Raw genomic sequence first — 22,364 nt, 5'->3', positions numbered from 1 at the left:
GTATGTATGAAATAATGTCAGTTAAAATTGTACTGGCTAGTTCTACAGTAAACTCTCACTTAACCAGCACCTATCGGGATTGGTAGGTGCTGTATAACTGTAGTTTCTGGTTGCTTGAGAGGTACTATTAAAAACAGGCCTGACTAATACTGTACCCTATACTATTTGTTTGGTTTGACTTGCTCTCAGGCTGGGGAGAGAGGGACTTTATTCCTATCTTCCTTTTTAAAACTCTAAAACTCTACAAATGTAAGGTATGTTTCTGCGGGGGGAAAACACAGTGCAACACATGAAAATTGCACTGTATTTCTCCAATATTTTTTTGCCAGTTGCTTGAGAGTGCTGGTTGCTTGAGTTCCAATTAACTGAGAGTTTACTGTAATTATAAAAAATGACTGCCTAGTCAATATGAAAATACATGCAAAAAAAATTAATTTCTTGTGATTTCATAACACTTCAGTTATAACTGAAGGCATACCTCTCAACCTGTAAGCATATAGATGAAAGTCTTGGCAGAAACATTTAATTGGCTAAAGTAGTTACCAAAGTCCAAGATAAGAGATTAATGAATGGTACCTTTACTACTTCTTCTTTCGGCTTTTTCCCGGTTAGGGGTTGCCACAATGGATCACCTGTCTGCTCATGATTGGCAGTGGAGTTTTACGGTGTCGAGTTTCCAGCCCAGCACCCAACCTTCCACAGAAGGCACACACATGCATGCACTCATGCCTAGGGCCAATTAGTGTCCAATCCACCTACAGCATGTCTTTGGGAATGTAGTAGGAAACCGGAGCAACTGGAGGAAACCCACGTGATCACAGGGAGGACATGCAGACTCCACACAGAAGGCACCCCAGCCGAGGATCGAATCAGTTTACCTCTTGCTGTGAGGCAGCAACGCTAACCGCTGCACCACCATGGCCGCCCTAGTGAATGGTACCTTTACTCAAAAGTATTAACAACAATACTAAGGTGCAAAGCAGAAGACAGAATCCATATGGCTCTGAGATGATCAGGTACTCCCCATCAAATACCCTGTACCATTTCTCTTCCAACTATCATTAAAGAACAGGTCCTCATCAAACTTTCCACATCTAAAAACACTGCATCAATAGGACCTGATAATATCCATGCATGCCTCCTAAACAGCTTCAAACATGACCTGTCAGGCCCACTAGAATCTCTGTTCAACCACAGCCTCCAGACAGCTTTGTCCCTGGGGAATTAAAGACTAAAACTGTCACCCTACTACACAAAGGTGAACCATCAATTGATCCAAGGAACTACTGACCCATGCATCTGTCTAATCTTACATGCAAAGTCATGGAAAGATTTATCACAGACCTGATAAAGACATAGGAAATATTAAAAAAAAATGGACCCATCCCTGTTTGTTTTTGTCAATGGCAGCTAATGCCTACTAAACCTGGTGAACTTCTTCAAGAAGGTCACTAGAGCCATGGACAAGGGCAAAATATTTTATTTACTTAAAATTTATTTACTGGGAATGTCCTACTTGGAATGAGCCAATTTTCACTGGAGCTTAAGGAGAAAAGCTCTAGATGCATGTCTTTCTAATGTGGGAGGAAACTGGAGCACCCAGAGGAAACCCACATGAATGAAGGGAGGACAGGCAGACTCCACACAGAAGGCACCCCAGGCGAGAATAACCTTTGAGGGAAATTGGTTAGGCTCAATAGGTAAAGAAGGGAAGTTAGGCTAGTACTTACCTATGAAGATCTAATAATTCATTAGTATGTCTTTTAGGTTGGCATAATGGTTAAGATATTTGACTTACAGACACAACATACAAGGTATGATTCTCACATGGGTTAATTGGTTAAGCTTAAAATGGCCCACAAAGCCAGTTATGCTACTACTAATCTATGAACCTATGTACCACGGTGGTGAGAAAAGTCTTCTACATTGTGCAACTTATAAGTAAGGGCAAGGCATCCAGATCTAAGGCGATCATAGCCTCACTATACTCAGCTCTCATTAGACCAATAATCGAGTACAATGCATCCTTCAGCATGTACCAACAGCTAGACTGGCCACACAAGTTACACACTAAAAGAATACAGGGTGTAAATAACATGTCCTCTGTGGACCACATCAAAGCCCTGTACCGCGTCTCTTACAGGCTACTGAGAGGTCATCTATGCCTACCCTACAAGGCATTCTCCCATCCAGTCCTGATTAATTCGATACATTGAACAAGCAAACAGCACTGGAATTACCTGATCGAAGGATTTAAACCTCATCTGTGACATAAGCAAAACATGTTGGAGGAACAGATATGCCTCGCAAAGACTACCCCTTTGTTGGGACATCCTTCCCATTCATGCCAAACAGAGCTCTTCCCTAATCCCATTCAAATGCAATTTGGACCAATAGAAGGGTAACTGTAAATTCACCCAGAGCTTGTCACCTGTGGACTTTACTGACAGGAGCAGCTTGTAGATGCCCTAAGGCACAGGCATATACCAAAACTGTTCTAGTCCTATGACACTGATAATTAAAAAAAAATGGGGCATGAATGGCTAGCCTTAAAAAGGTTATTTGGCCATTAGCTAAGTAACGTCTTATGATTCAGAGTTTTTTTATAGAGTTTTTGTATGGAGATGTTGCATTATTCTTCTAACTAGATTACCCCTCAGAGCTCAACAATATTTTAGGCAGTCTTGGTGTGCAAGCTCCCTACATGACAAGCTTATGGTCACAAAATTGAAAATGACAGTAGCTGGGAGCAGATTAAGCTTCTTGACTGCAAATGAAATAAGGCAAAATTAAATTTCTATCTGTGGCAAGATTCCTAGACATTATGCATACTGCATGGGGGCAGTACACAGGGAGTAGCTATTAAAACCATATACATACCCATCTATGAATATAGTGACATTATAATTTAAATTTGTAAGTATATTAGTACAGGTGGTATATTTCAGTCAACCAAGAACTCCTATCACTGTAGTGTCATAAGAATCAGTGGTGCACTAAATTCCAAATCAGATGACATACGTATCTACAAAGACATTCAGCTATAGCTTTGAAACCCCAATACTATACTAGGCTTTGAGAGCAAAAACCATTATATCATATCCTCAGGAAGAACTAGATGAGCACAATGAAGAACGGTAACTCCACGGGCCCAAATAACATCCCCGGAAGTTTTACTAGTGCTGTACAATATTCTCTACTATAGAGTTTGTTTATCAGCTATGACAAAGATCCAAAGTGGTTCCTATTCAAATGGAGGGTCTACTGCTTCCTTTGGCAAGTACCAAACCATTAGTGTAATCAGTAAAATTTGCAAGGTAGAAGAGGAAAATTGTACTTGTTCAGGTAGGAATGGGTGGCCTTTTGCATCCGGACAATAATCATTATGTAATTATGAGATAATATGACACTGGAAAAAATGGTATTGTGGTGTATCAATAAATACACATTAATGACAATAAAAAATGTCAATGAACCCAGACAGTGAAATGAGCAATGATATTTGGTCATTATCAATATGGGTCAGTTTTGCACCCCACCAACTTTAATGTCCTCTAGCCTCAAATCAGACCACAAATCGTAATTCTTAGTGCAAGAAATATGAACAAAGCCTAAAATAATGTGTGACAATGGCACATAAATGCGGGTTGTATTTTAAATTTTGTAATTATAAATTTAGAAAAGTCATGCAGTAACAGAGTTTTGCAGTAACATGTTTCTGAAGGATACAAAGTCAGAAATTCTAATGTATAGCATTAATTAGTGACTTCAGCCCACGCACAATTTATGAGGACCAAATAAAAAATGTGAATCAAAGATCTGGACATTCTGCAAAAATCTAGACAGTTGAGAGATATGCCCTAAATCATTCACATTCTGCATAAGATTGAAGTCTGAATCAGCTTTGAATATATCAGTATTCAGAAATTATGCAAATCTTTATCTACTAAAACTGAGTGATGGACTGGCTGATTTCAGAAGCCCCTTCCATCTCGAAGATCTCAGCATACCTCTCAAGTGTCCAGACATTAGCAGGATGTCTAGCTATTTTGCCTTATAGCTTTGCTCTGTTCCACATAATATTTGTGGTTTTCTGACAGATCAACGAGGACTGAATTCACTAAACAAAACACATTTGAGTTTCAGATTTCAAGTTATTCAGAAAATGCATGCTAATGCAAAACCTTTTGGTCTAGCAAATTTCTACCTTTATAACAGTAACCTTTGAAATGCATACCTATTTTTGGGCCTTTGATCCCCCCACCCCATGCTTTGTACAGATTTGTTATTCTAAGATATTGAGAGGTATGAACCCCACTGCTTATGTGACATCCTTAACTGGCAAATTCTAAGCACATGTAATTAGTTGCACAGATGCATCTATCTCCCTCAGAAATTATTACAATGCCAGATTCATCAATATTCCCCTGTAGCAGACCCCTAATATAAACAGGTGCTATAATAAAATAAAAAAAAATTACTGCATGGAAAACAAAACAAAAATTAAATAAAACAACTTTCAAGATACAAAAATGCTTTTCTTAAACTGAACAAGGTACTCCAGACACCAATTAAATCAAAAAGCCAACAGCCACCCAGTTGAAGGATAACAGGGCATTCTTTAACTATGTTCTAAACCTCACAAAAATGCTGTGTACTTAATAGCAAATGATATTACATACTCAGACCCAGATGCATTACAGTACAGTTTCAAAGATAAGTACTAGGCTAGCTGCTGTCATAGCCCATTTTAAACCTAGCCGATTTACCTTTCAAAATGTGAGAAATAAACACTGTACCTTGTGTCTGTGAGGTAAACACCTTTACCACTATACCAACCCACACATCAAAACCTTTATTGAGAGTAGAAGTTGATTGCTAACAGCTGTGGTTGAGGTTATGATTACCTGACTGTACAGTCAGGTAATTGTGGAAACATTTAAGTGACATGGTTCCTTTCTTCCTTGAGAGGGGCATGGAGATATGTCTGGCAGAATGCGAATTTAGCAGCAGATAGTAGCCAATGTTAACACAATGGGAGGACATAGCAGGATATATGACCAAGTGTGCCATAGGGCCACAAATATCATTTCATCAGACTGAAGGAGAGCAGCTGGACCGGATTGAGACCATATGGCTAAAGGGGTGAACCTGCTACAGATCCAACACTGACACTAAATGAAGAGTTTCTATCCACTGACAAAAGAGTCTGCCAGTAGCAGGGGAAGTCACTAGTCCAGATACATGTCCAAGATCAAGGATTAAATGTTTTAAATGCAACCATTGGGTCTATGTAGCATATTAGATATCCACGAAGGCATGGTGGGGATCAAAAGGTGGGAGAGCCAGTAAGTGGGAATGAGAAAATGCCAACAGTAGGTTGTCTTGAGACAACAAGGGTACCATATTACTACAAGAAATTATATCCTATCTTAGTGAATGGGAAATAGAACATGGCTAAGAATCATTGTGAAGCCTACAATGGTTACAGAGGAGCACTGCTTGCTTGGGCAGTGTACTCCAGGCAGAACTTTAGGAGGGACCCCATTCCAAATACCTTTGGCTAAGGTTCACCTGGACTGGGAGGTTGGAAAAGGAAGGAAGCAAGCAAATAGGTGTGTTTGAGAATATCCCTGCAGATATCCTGATAGGGAATGGTTTTGATAATGCAGTACCTTGTGTGCATGTAGTGACACGCAGTCAGGCTTCGAGACAAGCATGTTGGTCAGGTAGCCTGGGGGGGACCCAGACAGACTGCACACTGGCAGCCAGGACTTGTGAGGTGGTTACTTCAGGGAGGGTAGCTACCCTGCAGCAGTGAGACTGAAGGTGAGCCACAGCTGCTTGCAAGTACTGATGTTCCCTAGGACAGAGTGACTGCAAGGACAGAAGTGAGCAGTAGTACTCAGGCTGACAGTGAGGCACCACTGTCAGAGGATGCCAGACTTCCTGTGGAAAGGGGAGCTTGGAAGGGTTACTAAGAGAGAGTTGAGACAGACTCAGATCTCAGACCCTACATTACAAGGCATGAGGGAGGTTGCCAGTGAGGCACCTGCTTCTCAAGGGAAGGGGGACTCTTTATACTGGGACAAAGGGTTACTGTATAGAGAGTGGACCCCTGAGGGAGGGCTAGAGGGTGAGATAGTACAGCAAGTGGTAGTGCCCAGAGCTTACCATCTGGCACTTATAGCCATAGCTCATAATATTCTCTTTGCAGATCATATGGGCATAAAACATACAAAGAGGTGTATTATGCAGAACTTCTATTCATGTGGGATTTCTAGAGATGTAACAAGGTACTGCAGGACCTGTGAGCAGTGCCAAAAGGTAAGCAAGGCAGGAGGCAAAGTGAAAGCTCTTTTGAGATCTTCACCTGTGACTAAGGAGCCATTTCAGGGGATAGGTATGGATATTGTGGGGACACTGAGTACCCCAAGTTCCTCAGTGAAAAAGTATATCCTAGTGGTAGTAGATTATGCTACCAGGTACACTGTGGCAGTGGCTTTGTCCTCCATTGAGGCAGAAAAGGTGGCAAATGCTTGTTTAGAGATTTTCAGCAGGGTAGGTTTCCCAAAGGAAATATTGACTGATAGAGGTGCCAATTTCATGTCAGACCTGTTCGCTTGTCTGTGGAAGTACTGTGGGGTGAAGCACCTAAAGACCATCCCCTACCATATAATGAGGGAGTATAGTGGATGATTGTAATTAATATTGAATAATAATAATCATAATACTAATTATTGAGAAAAGTGGATGATGACCTCTAAGTTTGCAGATGACTGTAGGCTAGGAGCACTCACTGAATCTTCAAATGATTTCACCAGCCTGTAGGGCGATTGGTCTCAAATAAATAACTGGTGTCATTCCGCGGTGGTATGGCAGATGCACATACAGAAGGCACTCCAGCCGAGAATAGAATGGGAGAACCTTTTGCTGTGAGGTGACAACGCTAACCGCTGCACCACCGCAGCAGATGCACATACAAAAATGCATACCAATCTCACCAAAAACTTGAAATGCTTTACAAATCCAAACACTCTCACCAACACAACTAAAGCTACAATCTCCACTACTTAACACCTCCCCTCAGTAGTTTATGGAGCACTCATTCCTACTAACTTGCAGGCAGCATAAAAAGCAAAATTTGAGCAATAGTATAATAAAGTGGCTAAATTATCAGCAAATGCCCCTTTAAGAACCCACTACTGTAGGGCACTGAAAGCCTAACTTGATTAGAAGTAACTCATCAACTAATATATACAGAGCTTCTTCCCACCTACAACATTAGCCAGTAATCATCTGCTTGCCTAGCAATAAATACTGTTCTATACAACTATGTTTGTACTCCATCATTATGATTCATTGAGGAAAACCTTTTCTGTCCACAACCTTATCAAATCTGCAGACCATGATCTATATTTATACCATGTTGCTAAGGCCTGGAACTCCTTACCTATACCCATCAGATCAATACCCTCCCTCCAGTCCTTTGAAACCATTCAGAAATAATTCATAGACAAAATCTGTCTCGACTTTTGCCCAACCTCAGGATAATGATATTCCTAAATAAGAATAAGTTCCTAGTCATACCTCATACCTCATGACTCGCCCTTTAAACTCACTTCCTAACTTTATCTAGATGAAAATGGATACCTACCCAGTTAGACTTTCCTGGCAGATGTCAGTAAACCAATATCATGTTTGACCTTGTCCTTACAAATGTTTCCTCTGCCTACACCCCACTAATATAATACAATACGATACGATATACAACTTGTGATTGCAACAACTAACCAACTCTAATCCAAGAAAAAAATCACGCCCCGATAATCAAATCTGTGGTAATAATTGGCCACCCACACCACAAAAAAAATCATCAGACTGAAAAAATATGAAAGCAATATTACTGGTCAATAACTACTTCATACCACTCGACTATCCTTGATTTTGCCTCATATTATTACCCTTCTCCTTATAAAATGTTTTGATTTTTGGGTAAATTACTGAAGACGACAGTCATTACATAATGTCAGACATTAGAGTTTCATGCTTCTTAGTCTTTAGGAAATCCATGTTGTTCTCCTACTAACGTGAGTTAGGGTAATATTGAAAAGTTATACATGATATTGGACTTGTAAAGACTATGGTGGTCATTAGTCTAGTATAAACCTATCAACCTACTAGTTATGCACCAAACATGGCACAACTATGCACTGAGTGCATCATTCATACTTACTTCTTCCTACAGTATATATTCCAGATTCAATATTTGACATAAACAATGAAAGAAAGTCTCATACATAAAAACGTAGAACTGTCAGCATGTACCATAATGTCTCACTGGAGCCATGTTATTGTGTCAAATAGACTTGTTTCAATTGAACCAGCAGGAAAATCTACCCAGTATCAGAGCAATAAAATATGGCCATAATCACTCTTAGATATAGCACCAAGAGTTGAAGTGACAACTCTGGTTTCACAACCCCTCAACAAAACTAATTCTAAACTTATTACCACTATCCACAAAAGGAAAGCACAATAAATATTGGGTAATCTCCAAGTGTAGTACCTCGCACTCAGTTCTGCGCAGCTTTGGGTGTGGAGTGGGCGTGACGTACATGATTGGCAGAGGAAAGTAGAGTGAGTGACAGTCACTGCAGGTTACAGTTTCAATATCACACTTATGCTTCGGAATGCACATGTTAATTCAGACAGACTTGTTCTGGCAACATTTCACCTTAGCAGGACTAAGAAGAGTCGAGGCATTTGTCCCTATCTCTAACAGTCCAGAACTATGCCGCTCTGCAGCACTGTTTCCACGAAGTGCAATCCAAATAACACCCTCAAGCATAGCTTTCAACCTTCCATCTCCAAAATAAGGAACACTAGCCCCTATAATGTGGAACACTAGCCAGTATAATGTGGAACAAATGGGCAAAATGTGGAACACATACTAATGGCTTACTAACAGCTTCAACTAGGAAGGTCATGGGATGGTTTACATACCCTCCTTTTACTTATAAAAAAGATCTTGAAATGTTTCCCTTATCAGATCCATCATTGACTACATCGGCCCATTTACTAGGTACAGATCCAACCATGTCGCTCGACAGTAAAACCCCGTAAATTTCTAAATAAAATACTAGGTACAGATCCAACCATGTCGCTCGACAGTAAAACCCCATAAATTTCTAAATAAAATGAAGCATCTTAAATCCTGACAGTAAAACCCCATAAATTTCTAAATAAAATTAAGCGTCTTAAATCCTATAGCTAGCCTGGAAGGCTAATACGACTCACTTTGTACTCAATAGCCTGTCCTCTGCTCTGATTTGGCAAATGTTTAGTCCTATGTGAATTCTTACTTTCCAAAACCAGTGGCGCTCATACCTCTATAGTTCTTAGCAGAATAAATAAATTTTAAACATTGCTATTTTAAACGTAGATAATTGGTAGAATGACCGGGTCTGTGTCAGCTAGCTTCTTGTGAAGGATTTGAAGTCTTTAACATAAATGTGCATTAAAATACTCAGTAATTTGCCAGAAAAGCACAATTTTTATAAGAAACAGACCAAAAAAAGTATGAGGCAAAATCTGGACAGTCTGGTATGATTCATGCGTTCTGCTATTTTTACATTTCCCACACAAGTTTCTTCCATTGTCAACCTCTTACAGTAAAAAATCTGTACCCCATGACCCCAGAACAGGGACAGGGCAAAGCTAAAAGTAACGGTATGGCAGGAGCAAAATAAATATTCATGCGGGCTTGGGCTGGAGGCGTTTTCGGGGCGGGATTTGCTACTGCGCATCCTGCGAGGTACTACACTTGGAGATTACCAAATATTGTATAAAAAATACATAACCAATAAACCACACTGACACCTTAAAATGGATGGCATCTTCTTAGTAGGGCTAAAATCATGCAGAGGAAAGCAACATGGACATGGTAAACCTCCTAGAAAACCAGAGTCCCAAGCAATCAGTGAAAAAATAGCCAGTCAGCAATGGAGAGAACACTCCTCCATTAACACAAAGACACACTGAAATTACTGCACACTCAGAGTGCAGGAAAACTAGCAACCTGTAAAGAATTAAACCTATAATACAAAGCTTTACACTATATAAACCATGCAACATGAAAAGAAGAAGTACATCAAACTCATACTGCCCACTTAAATTTCTCCAGAAATGAAACCAAACACAAGATGTCATAAATAACACATAGTTTAAATCTGAATCTCGCAAACATAAACATTTTCACGTACCTGTAATATACAAGTATGTAGTCTAAATAAGTCCCCTTAAGTCTTCGAGCAGCCATCTCCTACAGTGCTGACTGCTTCTCCAGATAACTTGCACAGACTCTACAGAACAGCTTAAACAGCAGAATATCACCATTATCTGTAAAACTTACTCCAAAATTAAAGTCACCTATAGCAAATTGTGACAGACATTTATAATCCCACTGTCACCAACCACAAAAAGTTAAATTCTGAAACAAACAGTATTTATTTACTAAAAAAAGGCTGCACTCACCTCTTGTCCAAACTTCCCTTATGACCGAGTTCCACAACTAAGCAGAATTCTGTAGAAAGGACACATATATTGTTTCATAACACCACATACCCACCCCCAAACAATTAAACCAAGTCTTGTCTGTCCACATGATGCACCAAGATAATATCTGACTTTACTACTTTGTAATGAATGCATGAATATATTACACTGGTAAACACATTCAGATAAATACATACATTGAAATGCAGAAGACATTTGTAACAGCTCAACACTTAAATTTCTCAAGAAATGAAAGTCAATACCAAGCCAGAAACCAGTGCATTTAACACCTCATCAAGTTTGATATGACCATTTTCACCTCTGCTGGCACCCATTGTTTAACCCAGTATGTCCAAGATCAAAAACCAAAGATGACTGTAGCAATGTTAGAATAATTAACATGCAAACCAATTGACTCAGGCTTCTCTTACCACAAACTGAAAATTATGTAACTATTTTGTTATATATTTAGTCAGTGTTTTAGTTAATGTAACAAACCTCAAGAAACTGATTTTTGGAGTGGAGACTGACATCTGCAGAAAATAATAAAGCTATGTATACAGCTGTAAGAGCCTTATTTATAGGCTTGTCACACACTTGGAACAGAAGAGAAAATAAAATTTCAATGAAAATCAGGGGAACCTCAAATGACAGCTGTTCAAGAAGAGAGAGTTGAGAAACAGAGGTTTGTATCAGCGGAAACACATTCACTTTAATGCCGCTTTATAAATCAGGACAACAGAAATTGGTGTTGATAATGGCTGACCTGAATGCACATATCAGGACAGACAGAATAGGATACAAGGACTGCCTGGGTCCACATGGGTGGTGCAGTAGGAATAAAGATGGAGAGGCCACTATAGACTTCTGTCTGGCAAGTGGCTTCATAGTAGGTAACACATGGTTCAAAAAGCGATACTGTCACAAAATCGCATACAAGAGTGGCTATTGTGCAAATCTGGTACACTTCCTCCTAGTAAGGAAAGGACAATGGGGTAGCATCAGTGACTGTAAATTCACCCCAGTGAAACAGTAAGCCCACAGTAAAAAAAAACACCGGTTGACACAATCAGATGCAAGCAGTGGTCATAGAAGTCTTTCAATGTCAACACAGACCAGGCTGAAGACCTAGAAGATGACTGAAGAGAAAGTACAACAGTTCTAAGAATTGCTTAGGGCTCTACCACCACAACAAGAACAGGAAATAAGTGGAGTTGAAGAGGACTGGAAGTACCTCAAAACAGCACGTGTGAGGACTTCATAACAGATATGGAGCTGAGCCAAGTATGGAATAAGGTATGCAAGGAAAGCAGGTGGAAGAATGCACAAGTCCAGGAAGTCATCACAAGAAAGAGAGTGCAGGGAGAAATGGGAGATAGAAAAGACAGACAAGACTAGGAGGGAATACTGGATGGCTAACAAGAATGATCTAAGAGAAGAGTTACTTCAGAGAAGGACAGACATATTAAGGTCAATGAAAGAAATAGACTACAGAAAGTCAACAAAACCCCAAAAGTTAAAAGCTTGATACAACAAATGAACACTAATTAGGACTGTTCAAAGAAATTCATGTAATATAACAGACGTAAATAGGATATATTACTGTGCAGCTAAATTAATAACAGATAGTCTAACCACAAAAACACAGGACAGGAAGGGAGGGAGAAATTAAATGTCATCATGGAAGTATCAAATAGAGAAAATTATAAAGCATTAAGACAAGTGTCAATGTTAGAAAGTATACAAGAGAGAACAGATCAACAAAAAATACTAAAAGATAGTCGTGATGCAAGTAATGCTCAGTATCAGAAGAGATCAGGATCTATCATGCAGTACTGCAAATAACCTATCAGCACAAGCAGAAAAACTTAAGAGATATGGAGAAAAATATAAAGGTAAAGTACAAAATAAGTCATTTTTATTGATGACCCAAATAGATTTATAGAGAATTGGGAAACACGTGAAAAGAAATTGAACCACCACCAAAAAAAGAAGAAATAGATACATTTTGGAGAAATGTCTATGAAGATCCTGTGAAACATTACAAAGATGCTGAATGGAAATAAAAAATAAAAGAATAAGAAGTTCAAATGTGCAGGATTTGAAATGGGATGAAGTAACAACTAGAGAAATAGAAGAATTGAAACAAAGTTATGAAAAGATCCTTATTAGAATATTCCAGGCCAGATGAAGTACCCAACTTCTGGCTAAAAGTGTGAACATCTTTACATGAAGATTTTGCCATGAGTAAGAACTATTTATATGAGCACCCCGAACAGACACCAACCTGGGATAAAAAGTCAAAGGGGGATATAATTTTATGTTGGTATTGTGGCATCATCCATGAAGATGGTAGAATGCTGCTCAATGGTAGGCTCATACCTGCCGGTGTCATATATTTTGAGAGATCAATCATGTCTCTCTTAATACAGTCCAGGGAGGTACATCTCAGGTCATTTACATCCACATGAACTATGACTGAGTCATCCTGGTACTTGAGGTTTAGTGACCTATGTGCATGCATGAGGTGATGAACCTTTTTTTTAAATTGTGTTTGTGTGTGTTTGGTGCCAGCGATTTCTTTCTCAGGGAAAGCAATTGCTGTTTTGACTAGCGGTTTAGTGCGTTCGGTCTTTATGTGTTGCTCAAGAGGCGTTCACTGTAACGCCTCTTCATGATTTTAATATAGACCCCATATTATCACATTAAGAACAATGTCCTAAGCATGCAATCAGTCATGAGGAATTTGGGCACCCAGGTTGATAGCAACCTGACTTTTCACCACCATGTTGCTTCTATTGTACGGAAAGCTTTCTATATGGAGCACCTCATAAGTAAGGGTATCTTATCCAGGAACAAGGGGGTCAGAACATCCCTGTATTCTTCTCTTATAAGTACAATTATTTTATTGAGTTCAACATCCCCTTCGGCATGTACCTTGCAAAACAAATGCAGCAGCTGGAGAGACCACAGAGATTCCTCACCAGAAGAATCCATGGCCTCAAAAACTTATAGGCCGGAAAATAGCCATTAAGAGGATAGAATAGACTATTGAGGCTAAGAAAGAAATTATGTATTGCCACTATTGTTCAAGATAAGAAAGAAATTATGTATTGTTAAGAAGCCCAGAATTCCCAGATAGAAGATATTCAAAAAGATTAAGAGAAAAATCAGAGTAAAGAAAAAATACTTGCACAAGAAAAAAGTACAGCTGTGTACATTTACCATAAATATAGAAGTTCAAGTGTATTCATTGTTGCAGTCATCACACTTGGGTTATCCTGCCAGTGGTAGCCCTCAGTCAGCCCGAATACTAGAGGCTTAGTATTTCTGTGTCGGTTGCTGTCGCTCCAGGACTGATGTCAGGTCATCAGTGGTATAAAACCAGTAAGCCAACACCATTACATCAGTTTTTCTTTCCCCAACTATAAGGAGCCCCCAAATAGGGAGCTAGGTTATGCTGGAAGAACACCACCAGTAGAAAGTAAATACCAAAATTACCTGTAAGGAGAGAGAGAAGGAGGATGGAGAGTGGGAAACCAGGACTGCAACAGTTAATACACTCTAACATCTACATTTATGGTAAGTATACACAACTATACCATGTTCTTGGTGTTCCGTTCTTGCAGTCATCACACTTGGGTTGATTCCCAAAGCTGAAGAAAAGGGTGGAGGCAGTCAAGAAGACTGGGGGCTGGCTAGGATGCCCTGCAAGACTGCAGTGGCAAAGCCTTGCCTGGATTTAGGGAAGATAGGCAGGTGGTAATGCTTGGTGAAGGTATGAACAGAAGTCCATATTGCAGGCTCCAGGATGTCCCTGGTGGGGACCCCACTGAGAAAAGCTGCAGAGGTGGAGGTTGCCCTGGTGGAATGCATCCTCCCCCCCCCTTTGGGGGTGGTTTCCCATTCTCTTTGTAGCAGAAATGGATGCAGTGTGCTATCCATTTGGAGATTGTTTGTTTGGATATGGCCTTGCCCTCTGCCCCTGCTGCAAAGCTGACTAGCAATTGGTCAGTTTTTATAAAAGATTTAGTCCTATCCAGATAGAATCTGAGCTGTCTGTGCACATCTAGAGAGTGCAGAATCATTTCCACCTTGTTTTGTTGGTTAGGGAACAAGGTGGGCAAATGAATGGATTGTTTGAGAGCCACACTGGACACCACTTTAGGCATGAAGGATGGGTTAGTCCTGAGGGAGAGTCTGTCAGCATGGAAAATGATGAAGGACTCTACAGCCATGAGTGCTTGTAGCTCTGAAACTCTTCTAGCTGAAGTGAAGGCCAGAAGCAAGGCTGTTTTCCAAGAGAGGAATTTTAACTCTGCTGAAGCTGCAGGCTCAAAGGGGTGTAGGGTGAGCTTTTCCAACACAAAGTTAAGGTCTCAAGCTGGGGTAGGAGCTCTTCTGGGTGGCCTTAAGTTGTTAGCCCCTCTTAGGAACTGTTTGATAAGAGGGAATGAAAAGAGAGGTGGTTCTGAATGCTGTAATGAGCAGAGATGGCAGAGACATGAATTTTAGTAGAAGAGAAGGATACACCCCTGTGTTGTAGGTCTGCTAAGTAATCCAGGATGAGAGGTAGGGAGGGCTGTGCTGTTTCGGCTCCCATAGCCTGGATCCAGGTGCAAAACCTTTTCCACTTGTCAGCATGGGATTTTCTAGTGCTGGGGCATCTGGCCTCAAGTATAACATCCAGGACTTGTTTGCTTAGGCTGGCAGCTTGAGGAGAGGTCAGGGAATATGTCAGGCTGCCAGGTTCAGGGTCTGCAATTGTGGATGCTTGAATTTGCCATTGTTCTGTGTCAGGAGTGTTGGGATCTGAAGTAGGTGCCCTGGTGGTGGGTGTGACAGGCTGCCCAGCAATGGGTACCAATGCTGGCGTGGCCAGTCTGGGGCAATTAAGATTGCTCTTGGTTTTTCCTCCCTTATTTTGAGCAGTACCTTTGAAATTAGTGGTAGAGGTGGAAATGCATAGTTTGAGAGGTTTACCCACTGGAAGGATAGAGCATCCACTTTCCAGGCCTTGCTGTGAGGTTCCCTGGTGCGGAATTTGCTGAGCTGACTACTGATATCACATCTCTCACACTCTTATGTAGGTCCCTCTGGTATAGCACCAAGGCAGCAGCATGTAGCTGTTGAGTATGGTTTATGTTCATGCTTGGCATTACATCAGTCATGTAATGGCTATGGTATATTCCATGCACACATCTAACACACCTACCCATAATGCATGCCATACATGTTCACATATTGTTGCTGTTAACTGCAGTGCATCACAGTGGTGACTATGATGGTGTATCTGAAGGGTATGTCAGACACCTGCAATATAACTAACATCCTGTCATTACAAAATGTGTCCACAGGGATGAACATAATGGTGAGACAAATGTCCTATAGTAGGGGCATGTGTAAAACATCACCCTTACACAGTGCTACAACAGTGTATATATACCAGTATTACAATGGCAACTCTTACAGATCTACACTACGGCATATCATAATACAGTGGTCCACAAGCCCTAAATCCTGCAATGTGGTCCCAACATGAGCAATGAGTGTGTAATATGGAATTGTAGGTTAGGGCAGCAAATATGGGGAATACATACCTTCACAATGGAAGCATATGTGTGCACACACACCAGAAAAATATAATGGAAGCAGCTGTTGAGGTACTGACTGCAGGAATTTGTCATGGATATGCACCTTTCAACAGTAAGTACACGTCCCCAATGTCACAACACATATTGGTTTGCTGTCCAAGATGTTTGGCCATCAAATGTGCACACTTACCTGCAACAGAGGCAGATGTTGCTTGCACACATCTTACTTGACATGGCGTGGGCCCTATACCCAGCAGGTAGCACCCATGAGCTGGACATGTAGCCAGACCTCACCATTGCATATGCCATGGCAAACTGTGCAGACAGTCATTGATGTGGCAAGGATGTATGGGACAGGAATGATGTTAGAAATAAACAGATGGCCATCCAAGGCAAATGGTGTCACATATAGCCAACTGGTCATGCAGGCTGCCCAGTAACATGCCACAAAACTGAGGGGGTTTGCAGGAATGTCTAGCAAGTACTGGCTGTGCATGTCCCATGTCAACAATTGCCTGGACTCTGCAAGCGTGTGGCCTATGGGTTAGGGTAATCACATCTGACAGTTGTACCACAGGAAACATCAGCTAGGCCTCTCTACAGTTAGTGTATGCATAACAGAAGAGTTTCCCAAAAGTCATGCATTGCAATGTGTACTGGTGTACCATGACCACATTGGAAACCTATAGACAGTATCATGTAAGATACATGTGCTGCACAACCAACGCCTTACCCCACCTCAGGCCCACCATCCCCATCTGTACTGTTCCGGTGCCAGTGCCAGTGTGCATCTGTATGTTTGCCAATCATTAGCTGGGACTAAGCTGTTACATGTGGAGTTCAGTGCTTGGGACACTGCAAATTGACACATGTGTAGGCCATAGTTGTCAAGCATCTGCAAAAAGGCTGAAGGTGGGGAGGGGGTGTCATCATGACACAACAGTGCACTGCATCAGGGATCCAAAGGATGCTATGAATGGCTGTATCTGCACACAGTCATGATCAGGAACTGTGGCAGACATAACCCTGACTCCACAGCAATAGTGACAGCAGTGTGTGAACTCCAAGTGATGTGCACATGAGTTGACCTTGCAATCATGCAGGGTTGGGGGACATGTGTAGGGCAGACTGGCTGAATACTGGCAAATACAGATGGCCCATGCTAGTATACCCCTTCCAGGAATAGTGACTGCTGTAGTACACATAACAGTAGGTGCAACAAATCGTCATGATAAGGGCGTGCACACATATCCACCCTTAAAGTGTATGCATCGCGGTCAGCATCAGTACACCTAACACATTTATTAGACACTGCATTTGAATGTACAGGACATATGTCACATATCATGCTCATGTAATGTTAACTTATGCAGTGATGTGGTCCCATGGCATATCAAGGAAGAGTGAATCATATCAATAAGGGTGTGTACACTCCCCAGAGCCACGGTAAGGTTTGAAGGTTGTCAGTGTAATAGTATTGTATTGGTCATACATGCACTGCTGATGTTGAGATCTGTAAATCAGACATCAGGCATTCACAAATGACATATGTCCACATATAATCCCAGGTATGTGTCGGACAAACACATAGGGGCTGTGCATTAGAGCAGACATTACTGACACATTAATACAAATTCAGCAATGGTGTGTACACTTGTGAGATATGGTGCACAGTACATGGCAGGGTGCAGAACAGGTCCACAGCAATACTGTGTATATGGGTGCAGTGTTTTCCAAGGGAAGGGGCAACACCTTTACCACTATACAAACCCACACATCAAAACCTTTATCAAGAGTAGACATTGTTTGTTAACAGCTGTGGTTGAGGTTATGCTTACCTGACTGTACAGTCAGGTAATTGTGGAAACATTTAAGCTAAATGTTTCCTTTCTGCTTGAGAGGGGGCATGGAGATTTGTCTGGCAGAATGCAAATTTAGCAGCAGATAGTAGCTGATGTTAACACAGTGGAAGGACATAGCAAGATATATGACCAGATGCACCATAGGGCCACTAACATAATTTCATCAGACTGGTGGAGATCAGCTGGAGCATCTAGAGACCATATGGCTAAAGGGGGTAACTTGCTACACATCCAACACTGACAACAAATGAAGAGTTTCTATCCACTGTCAATAGAGTCCGCCAGTAGCAGGGGAAGTCACTAGTCCAGGTACACGTCCAAGACCAAGGGTTAAATGTTTTAAATGCAACCAATGGGGCCATGTAGCAGATAGATGTCCACAAAGGCAAGGTGGTAAACAAAAGGTGGGCTAGCCAGTAAGTGTAAATGACAAAATGCCAATGGTAGCTTGTCTCGAGACAACAAGGGTACCAAACTACCACACTAAGTTATATCCTATCTTAGTGAATGGGAAAGAGGCCAAGGCTAAGAGAGAGACAGCCTCTGACCTAACCATTGTGAGGCCTGCAATGGTTACAGAGGTGCACTACTTGCTTGGGCAGTCTACTCCAGTGAGAACTTTAGGAGAAACCCTATTCCAAATACTTTTGGCTAGGGTTCACCTGGACTGGGAGGGTGGAAAAGGAAGGAAGCAAGCAAGTAAGTGTGTCTGAGAATATCCCTGCAGATGTCCTGATAGGGAATGATTTTGATAATGCAGTACTGTGTGTTCATGCAGTTACACGCAGTCAGGCTTCGAGGCAAGCATGTGGGTCAGGTAACCTGGGGGAGACCCAGGCAGACTGCACACTGGCAGCCAGGACTTGTGAGGTGGTTACTTCAGGGAGGGTAGCTACCCTGCAGCAGTGAGACTGAAGGTGAACCACAGCTGCTTGCAAGTACTAATGTTCCATTGGACAGAGTGACTGCAAGGGCAGAGGTGAGTAGTAGCACTCAGGCTGACAGTGAGGCACCACTGTCAGAGGATGCCAGACTTCCTGTGGAAAGGGGAGCTGGGAAGGGTTACTAAGAGAGAGTTGAGACAGGCTCAGATCTCAGACCCTACATTACAAGTCCTGAGGGAGGTAGCCAGTGAGGCACCTGATTCTCAAGGGAAGGTGGAATCTGTATACTGAAACAAAGTGTTACTGTATAGAGAGTGGACCTCTGAGGGAGGGCTAGAGGGTGAGAGAATACAGCAGTTGGCAGTAATACAGCAGATGGCAGTGCCCAGAGCCTACTGTCTGGCACTTCTAGCCATAGCCCATGATATTCCCTTTGCAGGTCATATAGACATAAAACATACAAACAGATGTATTATGCAGAACTTCTATTGTCCTAGGATTTCCAGAGATGTAACAGGGTACTGCAGGACCTGTGAGCAGTGCCAAAAGGTAGACGAGGCAGGAGGCAAAGTGAAAGCTCTTTTGATGTCTTTGCCTGTGACTAAGGAGCCATTTCAGAGGTTAGCTATGGATATTGTGGGGACACTGAGTACCCCAAGTTCCACAGGGAAAAAGTATATCCTAGTGGCAGTAGATTATGCTACCAGGTACACTGAGACAGTGGCTCAGTCCTCCATTGAGGCAGAAAAGGTGGTAAATGTTTTGTTGGAGATTTTCAGCAGGGTGGGTTTCCCAAAGGGAATATTTCATGATAGAGGTGCCAATTTCATGTCAGACCTGCTCGCTTGTCTGTGGAAGTACTGTGGGGTGAAGCACCTAAATACCACCCCCTACCATATAATGAGGGAGGATAGTGGATGATTGTAAGTAATATTGAATAATAATAATAATAACGATAATGATCATAACACTAATTATTAATGATAAAAGTGGATGATGACCTCTAAGTTTGCAGATGACTGTCGGCTAGGAGCACTCATTGAATCTTGAAATGATTTTGCCAGCCTGCAGGGAGATTGGTCTCAAATAAATAACTGGTGTCAAAACCAGTCTAAAATGAAATACTAAAAAAGGCATTACTGTATCTTTTGTGAAGTCATCTACCCGTGGGAACTACCACACTGACAACATGCCCCTAAGACATTTGCCCAGTTGTTCAGGGTTTGGGAACTTATGTGGACAGTGACAACTTTTGACCAACATGTGTCTGTTGTTGTAAGAAAATCCTTCTCTGTTGCACAGATTATAAACAAACAAAGGGGCTGTGCCTAGATCTGGAGATGTCACTGACCCCCTTTACTCAGCTTTCACTGAGCCAATTATTGCACATAATCCCCCCTTTGGCATGCATCTGTTCAGACACATGCAACAACTGGAGTTCCCACAAAGATACCTTACTGAAAGGAAACAAGGTCTAAACAACAGGTCCTTCATGGACTGACTGAAACCCCTGTCAATATACTTAGCAACCTACAGATTCCAAAGATGTGACATGTGTCTGGCATACAAGGCAACCTCTGACCTATTACTAATGGATTTTTTGCACATCACTAAGTCAAATGGCATCAAAAATACTTTGCCTAGGCATCTAAACCTCTTCTGCAACATTAACAGAACAGTTCGGAGGGACAGGCATATTTCACAGACAATAATGCTGCTGTGGGACAGACTCCACATCCAAATAAAACAAAGTTCATCCCTATACATTTTCAACTGCAGCTTAGATATATGGATGGAAAACAGAAATTTTACCCCACCACTGCTCCATGCACTACAAATGGGCAGTTGCAGCTCCTAAATGCTTTATGCTAGGCGTGGGCCCACTCAAATTTTCTATGGTATGATCCCAATTATTCTCATTGGGGTAATAGGGAATTATCAACCATGACACAGGTAAGGCCAATCTATAACCAAGTGGGATCAATTATTTCCAACACAAAAAAAGGAAATTAACTAGATAAAATGACCTGCAAGAGTAGCTAGGCTAGTACTTACCTTACCTATGAATCTATAATCTTACATTTCAGATGCACATACAAAAATGCATAACAAACTCACCAAAAACTTGCAATGCTTTACATATCCAAAAACTCTCACCAACAAAACTAAAGCTACACTCTCCACTACGTAACACCTTCCCTCAGTAATTTATGGAGCACTCATTCCTACTAACTTCCAGGCAGCATAAAAAGCAAAATTTGAGCAATACTATAATAAAGTGGCTAAATTATCAGCAAATGCCCCTTTCAGAACCCAGTACTGTAGGGCACTGAAAGCCTTAAATTGATTAGAACTAACTCATCAACTAATGTATACAGAGCTTCTTCCCACCTACAATATTAACCAGCAATCATCTGCTTGTCTAGCAATAAATACTGTTCTACACAACTATGTTTGTACTCCATCATTACCTTTTCTGTCCACAACCTTATCAAATCTGCAGGCCATAATCTATATTTATAGCATGTTGCTAAGGCCTGGGACTCCTTACTTATATCCATCAGATCAATACCCTCCCTCCAGTCCTTCAAAACCATTCAGAAATAGTTCTTAGCCAAAATCTGTCTTGGTTTTTGTCCAACCTCAGGATAATAAGTATACACGGATCCCCCAATAAGTGATCGCTCACCTTCTAACAGCAGTTGGAAGAAAATACTTCTCTCCTTTGGTAAAATACAGCCATTTATTACCAAACAGGAATAAAAATATTAAAGCATACAAAATAAGTCCAAGAATAGAAAAAACAATGGTTAAGCGCTTTCACCCATGTAATGGGCTTCTTCAGAACACTACGTAATAATTTAGAACTCCTTAAATAGTTTTTTTGGCGCCAAAATTATTTCAAAATCTTAAAGGGACAATGCCCTATTATTGTGTCCACTGTTAACATTCACATGAACTTCAATTTTCAAATCAAAATCCTATCTACTGTTATTAAAACAATAAAAAATAATACTGTATAAACCACAATACTTTAACATGTTAATACAATATTGTACTAACATCGTAAACCTACGATGCAACTAAAGATGTGCGTGAATTTTGTTGTACTGTCAGTATTAATTTCATATCTGAACCATAGTAAAAACACATTTATCTAAATCATGGTGTGATTGTACTAAAAAAAATCAATTCTTAGGAAAATCTATACAAGCTATCCTATTGTTGTTATGTCCGCATGTGTTGCCCTTGCACTTCATTCATCCTTTGTTAGCTATCTAGCCCTATCTGCCCCTTCTACTATAAATCATTACACTCATCATAAGTATTAACAACCCTAGTAAACAAATATTGATAACTATTAAGTAATTCAGCAGGTTGATTCATAAATTACAGCGTTATGCACATTTCAAATGTTAACAAATATTCAACCATATAAATCATTTAATCTTAAGATAGGCGAGTGC

Source organism: Protopterus annectens, chromosome 11.part0 (genome assembly GCF_019279795.1).
Source record: "Protopterus annectens isolate FY-2018-M chromosome 11.part0, PAN1.0, whole genome shotgun sequence".
Classification (NCBI taxonomy): Eukaryota; Metazoa; Chordata; order Ceratodontiformes; family Protopteridae; genus Protopterus; species Protopterus annectens.
This window is presented reverse-complemented; position numbering follows the sequence as displayed.